Source organism: Symphalangus syndactylus, chromosome 12 (genome assembly GCF_028878055.3).
Source record: "Symphalangus syndactylus isolate Jambi chromosome 12, NHGRI_mSymSyn1-v2.1_pri, whole genome shotgun sequence".
Lineage (NCBI taxonomy): Eukaryota > Metazoa > Chordata > Mammalia > Primates > Hylobatidae > Symphalangus > Symphalangus syndactylus.
In genome coordinates this window covers 92,762,177-92,772,365 of record NC_072441.2, presented here as the reverse complement: position 1 = coordinate 92,772,365, position 10,189 = coordinate 92,762,177, and the positions used below count along the sequence as shown (strand labels likewise).

Sequence of the window (10,189 nt, the reverse complement as noted above, 5' to 3'; positions counted from 1 at the left end):
GAGTAGCTGGGACTACAGGTGTGTGCCAACACACCCAGCTAATTTTTGTATTTTTTGTAGAGCTGGGGTTTTGCCATTTTGCCCAGGCTGTCCTCAAACTCCTGAGCTCAGGCGATCCTCCCGCCTCAGCCTCCCAAACTGCTGGGATTACAGGAGTGAGCCACTGTGCCTGGCCTTACTATGTAAATATTTCTTACAGCTAAGTCTCGTGATCTAATAGTATGTTTTCGTTTCTCTGTACTTAAAAAAAAGTCTGCAATTAGTAGTTGTCCTTTAAAAATTTTGTTTTCTTTGTACCTATCACTAATGTTTCTGAACCTTACAGAACTCTCAGTGCCGTTCCACAGGATCAAATGCATCATGTAATCCGTTAGTTCTAATTGCTTATTGAAAATATCTTTCTTTGAACTCTCCATACTTCTGCTCCAATCTGTACTGTGGCTTCAAGCTGACATCCTAAAACTCCTCCCTACCATATCCTGGACACTATCTTTGCCTCCCTTGGATAGGATCCCCAGTTTCCGGGATCCCAAATTTTCCTGTTTCTTAGCTTAGTCCCTAGTATTAATAGAGTACCTGGGAAGGAAATTTTTGGCTATCTTATATATCTATATATTTATTCTCCATTATTACCCTCATACTTGATTGACAGTTTGGTTGAGTATAGAATTCTAGACTGGAAATAATTTACTGTCTTAAAAATTATTTTATAGTGTTACAGCTCTTTTAGAATTTGTCTATCAGGACTTCAGGTTTTTTTCTTTTTTTTTTTTTTTTGCTGGAAAGCCCCTAAAAAATAAAAGAAAATAAAAATAAATTATTTTGTAGTATTTAGTACATTTAAAATACTGTTGTGTTATAAATATAAATTATGGAGCATAATAAAATAAATTGCCTTGCATGGTGACTGATGCCTATAACCCCAGCACTTTGGGAGCCTGAGGCAGGAGGATAGCTTGAGCCCAGGAGTTTGAGACCAGCCTGGGCAACAAACATAGTGAGACCCTGTCCCTATTAAAAAGAAATGTTTAAAAAAGGCTGGACATGATGGCTCGTGTCTGTAATCCCAGCACTTTGGGAGGCCGAGGCAGGCAGATCGCTTGAGCTCAGGAGTTCAAGACCAGCCTGGCCAACATAGTGAAACCCTGTCTCTACCAAAAATATAAAAATTAGTCGGGTGTGGTTGCATGTGTCTGTAGTCCCAGCTATTTGGGAGGCTGAGGCAGGAGAATCACTTGAACCCAGGAGGCAGAAGCTGCACTGAGCCAATATCACACCACTGCACTCCAGCCTGGGTGACAGAGTTGGACTCTGTCTCAAACAAACAAACAAACAAACAAAATTCTCTTTATTCAATAATAAATTAACCATAGCTTACGATAACTTTCAACTTTATACACTTTTACATTTTCTTTAGCTTTTTGACTTTTTTGTAATAACACTTAGCTTAAACACACATTGTGCAGTTGTACAAAAATATTTTCTTCCTATATATCCTTATTCTATACATTTTTTTCTATTTTTAATTTTTTTACTTTTTAAACTTTTTGTTAAGAACTAAGACACGAACACACACATTACCCTGGGCCTACACAGGGTCAGAATCACTGGTTCTACCTCCATGTCTTGTCCCACTGAAAGGTCTTCAGGGGCAATAATACACATGGAGCTATCATCTCCTACCATAGCAATGCTTTCTTCTGGAATACTTCCTGAAAGACTTGCTAGAAGCTGTTTAACAGTTAATTTTTTTCTTTTTGGAGGTGGAGTCTTGCCCGATCTTGGCTCACTGCAACCTCCGCCTTCTGGGTTCAAGCGATTCTCCTGCGTCAGCCTCCTGAGTAGCTGGGATTACAGGCGCACACCACCATGTGCCGCTAATTTTTTGCATTTTTAGTAGAGACGGGTGCTTCACTATGTTGGCCAGGCTGGTCTCGAACTCCTGACCTCGTGATCTGCTGCCTCGGCCTCCCAAAGTGCTGGGATTACAGGTGTGAGTCACTGCACCTAGCCTTAACAGTTAATTTTTAAAAAAATAATTAGCAGGAGTATACTCTAAAATAATGATTAAAAAGTATAGTATAGTAAATACATAAACTATTAGCATAGTTGTTTATTATCATTGTCGAGTATTATGAACTGTATGTAATTGTATGTGCTATATTTCTATAGGACTGGCAGCAGGTTTGTTTACGCCATCACCACAAAGACATGAGTTCTGCATTGTGCTGCTATGTTATGATGGCTATGATGTCACTAGGCTACAGATATTTTTCAGCTCCATTATAATCTTATGGGACTACCATCATGCATGTGATCTGTTTTTGTTTTTTATTTTTTTTTTTGAGATGGAGTCTCACTCTGTCGCCCAGGCTGGAGGGCAGTGGCATGATCTCAGCTCACCATGACCTCTGCCTCCCAGGTTCAAGTGATTCTCCTGCCTCAGTCTCCCGAGTAGCTGAGATTATAGGTACTCACCACCACGCCCAGCTAATTTTTGTGTTTTTAGTAGAAACGGGGTTTCACCACATTGGCCAGGCTGGTCTCGAACTCCTGGGCTCAAGCCATCAACCCGCCTCAGCCTCCCAAAGTGCTGGGATTATAGGTGTGGGTCACTCCGCCTGGCTTATACGACCTGTTTTTGTTGACCAAAACGTCACTATGTGGTATGTGGGTGCATATATATATATGTGTGTGTGTGTGTGTGTGTAAATATACATATATATCTTCAAGTGTGTGTGCACTTGTGTGTGTGTGTATATAATATTTTGGTTCTGATAATTCTAATCTCTGGAATTCTTGAAGTCTGTATCTGTTTTTTGTAATTTTTCTTTTTTTTTTTTGAGATTGGGGTCTCACTCTGTTGCCAATTTCTGCCCTTACAGGCTTGAGCCACCATGCCCAGCCAAAATTTAATTTAATTTAAATTAATAATTTAAGTAGCTGCATGCGGCTAGTGGTAACCATATTAAATAGCAGACGTCTACAGGCTAGACTTCTCCTTCTACGAAATTTTACACAATACTTCTCCTTCACCTTTCAAGCCTGCCTTCAGAAGTAACTAGCATTTCCCACTCCTGAGCCTTTTCTGGTTGCAGCACTAAAAGTCAACTTGCCTTTTGTTGGCCTGAGTTGACCATTTTCCTCACCAACTAAACACTTTCAACAGAATAGATAAACTTGAATCCTAGATGAGATAGCATTGATTCAAGGATTTTTCATTTTCCGTAATATGTTGACTTGTCTTATTTGCTATTTTCTTCTTTCCAATTCTGTTATTTTTTACATCCCTTTCTCTCAGTTGCCTTCCAATAATATTAGTATAGTTTTCAAAGGGAGTCATCGGAAAACCAGACTATGGTTTTTCAATTGAGTTTATTTTTATACCTAAATAGCTTACTCCTTGTTTTAGCTTCATTATCAGTTTAATTCAGAGGTGGCTCTAAGAATTTTTATCTGTCTAGTGACTGGGAATTCCAGATTGGGATCAGAAATGACCATCCCTCCATAGCACGGTTTCTCAAAGTCAGCGCCATTGACAATTTTTTGTTGTGGGAAGTTCTCCTTTACATTGTAAAACATTTTGCACTGTTGCTGGACTCTACCCACTAAATACCAGTAGGACCCGCACACCCCTTCTGCCTTTGACAGTCAAAAATATCTATAGACCCTGGTCTAGAAGACAAAATCCCCTCCGTTGAGAACTACTGCTTTAAAAGGTTTTTAACTCTCTAAACTAGGCCATGCTTTATGAAGAATCCTTAAGTTAGCATTTTCTCAAATCCATTAAAATCACCTGAATATTCTGTTTGAGAAGTAGGCTAGAAATCTGTCTTTTTAACAAAGACCCTAGTGATTCTAATTTAGGTGTTTCTAAAGATCACACTTAGAGAAACATTGCCCTAAGTTGACTACAACGTTATGTGAAGTATCCCTGGGCACCATTAGAATGCTCTAGACATATAAGATTTCAAGGGACAGGTCAATGTATTCAGAAGATAAATATTTACTGGGTAAGAAATCATGCAAACTATCCAAGAGTGCTGCACGGAGCAAATCTAGTACAAACATTGGTGAAATCCCAGCAGTAAAGTCTTCCTTGTGTCATTGTTCTGGGACGTGTTTGGAGCTGACAAGGGAGGTGTTGGGGACCTGTAGAAGTGAGTCCAATTTTTCTGAGTCCTTGATTTTCCTGAAGCTCACATTTAATAATCAAACAGGATCCCCAGTAAAGATGCTGCTGTGGTGTTGCCAATTACTTCATGCCTGATAGAGAAGCTGAAATGCCTCCCCATACTTGAGATTTTTTTTTTCTTTCCAGTTAATTGTTCTTCCTAAATTGAATGATCTATTTTTGGAACTGAAAGAGATGCAGTGTAGAGAGAAAGGAACTGACAAAGCCCAAGGCAGAGAAGGGAGGTAGACAGAGAAAATGCGGAAAGCAGAGAGTGATGCTATCTGCATCCATCTTCCTCATAACAAACATATAAAGTGAACAGGAAGGGCACTATCTCTTCCTGGGAGCAGGTGAATGAGACATGAGGGGCACAAGATTTTGCTTATGAAACCACAAACACATGAAAAGAAAAAAATGTAAAATTCTAGAAATAGTTGTAACCTGGAGGTCTACGTCTTAAAATTCACTGGTCTTTCCCTTAAAGCTCTAGAGTGGGCCTGCATGTTCATGTCATCAAATCAGAAGAAGAGAAAACCTGCTTCTTTACTGCATTTCTTAATAAAACTTATTTGAAAAGCACCACAGCCTTAGTCTTGAAAATGTGGGAATGATTGTCTTATAGATGTGATTCTGAGAGTATTTAGCAGGACTTGTGATGCATTTAGTCCACATGCACGTTTGATGAAGCATATATACACACAGATGTGTGCATTTTTAATGAACTCAGAACCGTAAGTAATGTCCACCTTAGCCAGATTCATTAGCTATTATCAAAAACGTATTTGAAAAAGAGTCAGCAAATATTGTGTCTAACTACCAGCGTGGCTATCAGCTTCTTACACTTTGCTGCTTCTATAAATAATGCTTTTGTTAACTCCAGTGAGTTCTTCTGATCCTCCTTCAGTCTGAGCATCATGCTCAAAGCTCTGGAGTGTGCCTACACTAGCCATTTCTGCTGCTTCTGTTCTCCAGGCATTTCAATTGCAGTTACATTTTTAAAAGACCCTCTTTTGTGCTTTTAAATGCTTAGCAAAACTACAAAGAAAAACACGCATCATTTTCTTCAAAACACATAAACATTTTGGCCTGCCAAGGAGACTACACTAAAGACAGCCAGCCTGACTTTAAAATGCACGAGAAGAACAGAGACCTTTCAAGCTCCCATAAGACTGTGCCATTCTTTCCACCCCTCACTGGATATTTTAACAGTGTATGCAGTTCACTCCTGAAATGATTCAACTAAGGAAAGAAAGAGGCTTCAAAGGACTGTGTACACTTGCCTTTCACTGCCATGAGGTGTCAGGAGAGGAGCTCCTGGCTGCCCGCAGTATCATTTTCTCCATTTCCTGCCAGTTTAATCTTAGCGTCATGTGGATAGCATATCCATATTTTTCTGTGTGTCTAAGCATTTGATTTTCATCCACTGTAATAGCAGACTCTAACACCAGGGTGGTGAAGAATGGAGCACAGGGAAAGAGAAAGGAACGATCCTGGGAATGATAGCATTCAATCAAACAAGCTATGCAGATCCATTTATGCCAGCTTGTAACACAAAAGTTGTAGAACTAGAAGATTGCTACTTTCTTCCTCACATAAGTAATAGTGCAGGCTGATCAGACAAACCTCTGTTTGATCTTAGGTCATTTATTCCAAACTCAAACTCTGGTAAGCAGAGATAAGGTCTTATAGTGTACTGATAATGTGAGCTTCATAACTAAGCATGCCTGGATTCAAATTCTGGTTCCATCTGGATTTGTGCAACTTTGGGAAAACTGAGTTACCTTGAGCCAATAACTTAACCTCTTTATGCATGTTTACTCATCTGTAAAGTGGGATAATAGTAGAAAATGCCACTAGAACTATTGTGCACATGAAATGTGTAGCTGTATGTAAAATCACTTTTTGTTGCTGTTGTTGTTGTTGACAGAGTCTCTCTCTGTTGCCCAGGCTAGAGTGCAGTGGCATGATCTCAGCTCACTGCAATCTCTGCCTCCCAGGTTCAAGTGATTCCGGTACCTCAGCCTCCTAAGTACCTGGGACTATAGGCACGTACCACTGTGCCCGGCTAATTTTTGTATTTTTAGTAGAGACGGGTTTTAGCCATGTTGGCCAGGCTGGTCTCGAACTCCTGGCCTCAAGTGATCTGCCCAGCTTGGCTTCCCAAAGTGCTGGGATTACAGGCATGAGCCACCTCACCCGGCTTGCAGCTATGTGTAAAATCACTTAGAATGGTCCTTGTCTGTGAAGCGTGAGAAATAGAAGTTGTTAGAGCTGTTGTTATCAGTATTAGTATCATTTCATTATACATCCAGAATTATTGACAGTGATGTGATAGATCTGATTCTAGCTAATTCTGAAGCGAAATATCAACATTCAGGATGGGTGCTGTCCCTTTTCAGCACAAAAGTACTCAGACAGCTCAGACTTGTCAAGTCCTTCCAGAACCTCTCTTGATTTCATATTGACAGGAAGCTCCTACAGGTATGGTTATACAGAATACATACCTAGATTGGAAGATGGAATATTTTTTCTAGAATTGCCCCATGACACTCTATTTTGAGTTAGTTCTTTCCAGGCAGTCTTGTGGAAGGAAGAAATAGGTGCATTTCCACTTATTTGGATGTGATTCATGTAGTGTGGGATTATTATTCACTTCTGTTATATAATGTGACCATGTTTTTGGCCCTGGAGTTTAATGGTATTTCTGGCACATAGGTTGCCAAGTATACTGCTAATTGAATAATCAACTCCATTATGTTCTTCCGGGTCCATAGGCAGTTACAGTGCCTCTATCACCAGCACTATCCAGTCTGTATTTTAGATGTAGGAAACAGCTGCACTGAAACCATCCCTGTGGCTTATGCTTATCTCAAAATCTGGCCTGGGGAAACTCATTGGATTATTCTCTATAAGGAAGCAGAAGAGCAAAAAGATAGTCTTCATATATTGAAAGTTTATGTATTCACTGAATATTTATTGAGCATCTACTATGTGTGTAAGTCACTGTGCTTGCTACTGACAATACAGTGTTGAACAAGACAGACCCAGTATCTGCCCTTAAGGGTACATGGTGGAAGAAACAGACATTAAACAAATAATTCTATGATTTTTTAAAAAAATTACAATTGTGGACAGTAGGGAGAAAGGGATATGTGTTGCTCCGTGAATATATAACTTAAATGTGAGACCTAATCTGAGCGGTGAACCAAGACCTGCCTTAGAGAAGGAACATTGAGCTGAGGTTTGAAGGATAAATAGAAGTTAATTAAACAACAAGGAAGGGAGAAAAGCCTCTTTTAGGTAGAAGAAATAGCATGTGCATGGGCCATGAGATGGCAGAAACAGTGAATTTAATGAAGTGAAAGAGGGTAAGTGTTGCTAGAGTGTGGAGGGAAGGGCAGAGGAATGTAAGATTGGGAAAGGAAGGCAAAGGTGAGCCAAATAAGGACTCAAGGCCATGGTAAGGAGTTTGATCTTTATCTGAAAACAATGAGAAAACATGAAAGAGAGTGACATGATCAGAACTGTGTTTTTAAAAACACTGGCTATCATGTAGAGAAGGCCTGGAGGGCTGATAGTTTGGATATAGGAAAACTATCTACTAGTCTATTAGTTTCAGTGAATTTATTAGACTGATAATAGCAATATAGACAGATATCAATTTTTTAAATTGAGAAATATTTATGTTGTGAAACTGAAAAGGCACTGGTGATAGGAGTAAGATAGAAGGAGGTTGTAAGCTCAACTGTGAACTGGACGTTTGGGGGCAATATTCACAAAGTTAGGATTCATTGCAAGAAAACCAAGTTGAGTGAAGAAGAAACGGTTTAAATTCAGTTTGGAACTACTAAATTTGTGGAAACTTAGCAGTGTTGTTTTGTAAATTGTTAACAACAGGCTCTCCAATAAGAAAAAATAAAAAGCTCAATGGGTAGCATTTGTCAGTTTCCATGATGTAAATATTCTCATCATGGCAGATTTCAACCTACCAGTGTGATGGTGCTGAACATGAAGCTCTGAAGAGATTCGTGCAGTGGGCTCCCAGGGGCCAATGTAAGCTGGCTTCAGCACATCACTGACACTGAGATATGTAAAGGGAGATGTCGAGAGGAGGTTGAATGTATAAGTAGTGAGCCAAAAGGAGTGATCTAGGCTAGAGTTTGGATCTTCAACGAGTAAGTGATAACCATGCAGATGAGACTGCTGAAAGAGTGTACTCAGTGAGAAGAGGAAATGATTACTGAGACTTGGGAAGCCAAGATGTTAAAGTTCACTGGAGAAGGGCCAGAAAGGAAGAATAATTCTCAGAGAGTGGACTATTTGATGAGACATGGAAAGAAAGAGTTTTGAGAAAGATAATTTGGTCAACACAGTTAAATGTTGCTGATAGGTCAAATAAGACAGAGGCTGAAAAATTTCCATTAGATTTAGTGACAGAAATTATTAGTGAGTGTAGTGAGAGCACTTTTCATAGCGTGGTGAAGACAAGAGTCAGACTAGAATGGTTTGTAGAACAAAAACACAAATAAATTGGAGAAGATGGTGCTGTTGAATATAGAAAATTCTTTTGAGATGTTGGGCTATGACAGAAGTAAGAGATTATGTGTAGCTTTCAACTTTAGGGTTTGGGGCAGAAAGTTTATCTAGGTTCTGTTTGTGCTTTATTATTTCTTCTTATTGTTAAACAAGAGAGATTTGAACATGTTAAATGCTCATGTCAAAGATCCAGCAGAGAGAGGGAGGTTGCCAATAGAAGAAAAAGTTGACCTTTTGAAAAATCCCTCTTCTTTCATTAGCTTGGTCACTCCTGAACTCCTTGCAAATGTTACACACATTCTCATCTTATGCCTTTCCTTGAGTTATTTTTCTCTTTTACGTATGTTTGTCTCTACAAATTTCACTTAGCCTAAACACCCGGCTTATGTCTTTTCTCCTCTGTGAGAATTTCTTTGATTATTCCATCATAACCTGATCTTTTTTCTTTTCAACCCTAAGTTGTAAGCAACAACTAGGCTTTAATTTCAGTAAATCAGAGGGACAGAAGAAGGTATTAGTTATCTATGGGCCATGGTCAAACCCTTTTCTGTGGAAATTTCTTATCAGCCCTATACAAATTGTGGGCCTTGGTGGCCACTTTTTTTTAACTTTTAAAACTGGCTGGCCTGGCATGGTGGCTCATGCCTGTAATTCCAGCACTTTGGGAGATGAAGGCGGGAGGATTGCTTGAGCCCAGGATTCCGAGACCAGCCTGGGCAACATGATGAGACCCTTTCTCTACAAATTTAAAAAATTAGCTGGGCATGATGGTGAGCACCTGTGGTCTCAGCTACTCGGGACGCTGAGGTGGGAGAATAGCTTGAACTCAGGAGCTCGAGGCTGCAGTGAGCCATGTTTGTGCCACTGCACTACAGCACAACAGAGGGAGACCCTACCTCAAAAAGAAAAAAAAAAAACTGCTTATTGGTCACAGCTGAAGATTGGAGTGAATAGTTAAACCAAGTGGAGACCATCAGATTTTCTCATGTGAGAGTCTGAAATTAGAGACACAAAAAAATGTAATTGTTCATGGCCGTTCCTGAAGTTATAAGGACATTAAAACTGGGGTACCTAAATGGCTATTTATGGACAGCAAGTTTGATGTCCAAGCAATGAAAACTGGTCAATAGAGAAAAAAAAGTATAAAGCAGGTTCACAAAATCAATAAGGGGTGGTTTACCATGTGATGAGAGAGAGGCTGACTTTGTGTCATTTTTCTGTACCCAGCCCTTTTTGTGGTCTGGTTACTTTTCCTGGCCTTGGGTAATGGGACATTCCTTAATAAAAGGACATTACCTTACTTAAGCTAGCTTCAGATGGTTGCTGTTTCTTAAAATTAAACCAACTTTGACAGGTGACATCAAAGATCAGGACTGAACAGATCATTCTGAGCTGAAGGGTCTCATGGGTTGTAGCTGAAGAGACAATACACGATCAGGTAAAGCTGACCCCAAAGGTTAAGGGGAAATTGGAATC

General features: G+C 39.7%; 1 pseudogene; it reads left to right on the top strand.

Annotated features, from left to right (window-relative positions):
* The first annotated feature begins 710 nt into the window (after window positions 1-710).
* On the top strand, window positions 711-791 carry LOC134734996 (uncharacterized; annotated as a pseudogene).
* The last annotated feature ends 9,398 nt before the right edge of the window (window positions 792-10,189 follow it).